We start from the raw sequence: 1,016 nt of genomic DNA on the forward strand, positions 1-1,016 counted from the left end.
CCTACAATGTGCAAGATTATTTTGTTAATGCATATGCTTAATTAGCTATTCATTTTCATCTTCTTCTTATTTTAATTTGTTAAGATGTTGTTTATGAATGTCATTGGGGGGATTGTCAACTTAATAAATGAGTGCATTCTTTTAAGTTAACCCTTTGGTGAGCTTAATTGCTAAGGATGAGTGTTATTGAAGACATCATTCACTAACACATAGTTGACTTTTAATTCTTTATCTTCTTTCAAAATTCCAAGTTTTTTTAATGAGTTTATGCTTGTTTATGAATTAATTGCCCATTGGATGTCTTCAAATATCATGACAAAAACATTGTTGCACAAATGTCTATTAGGTTGTCCACTAGTAGTTAGTAGAAGGAGATGGGGAAATTTCAAACTTGGAATTGATGATTTGAAGTTTAAGTCCATTCCTATCTCATGTGATTGAACTAGGTTAATCGAACTACTAAACAATGAAACCTAAACTAATTTGATCATTTTGAAACAAAAAATGAACACATGATAGTTAGATTGAATGAAATTACAATAATAGTAAGTCATTATTTTTTTCCTTTTTGATTATGAGGAAAGACAATCTAGCAGCCCAAACTTAATCACTCTAAACAAGACAAGCCCTCCTACATAGTGCAAGAGTGATCGATAAAATTGAATGATAGATTGACATTACATGAATATACATCATTCCATGATTAATACTATCAGATTTCAAAAATCCCACCTAAATTTTGTTTGCTAATCATCTCGATTAAATTAATTTTTTAGCATTTAATCCAAAAAGATTATCAAGGCCATTCTTAATTGAAAAATATAAGAACGGCACAAAACTTTGGGGAAGGAGAGACCAAAATAATCCCGGTCAAGTTCGATTAGGTAGCGGATTTGACTTTGCTATTCTTCCAACGAACTCGTGCCAAGTATCTCCTTCCACACACGAGAAAGATCGAGGGCCACTGGCGGATTCCAAACCACCGTTAAATCTGGCCAATAAAATCTTCTTAGTCC

The sequence above is a fragment of the Cupressus sempervirens genome, chromosome 10 (genome assembly GCF_028749045.1).
Source record: "Cupressus sempervirens isolate cs-2001-9-10 chromosome 10, ASM2874904v1, whole genome shotgun sequence".
In the NCBI taxonomy this organism is placed as follows: domain Eukaryota; kingdom Viridiplantae; phylum Streptophyta; class Pinopsida; order Cupressales; family Cupressaceae; genus Cupressus; species Cupressus sempervirens.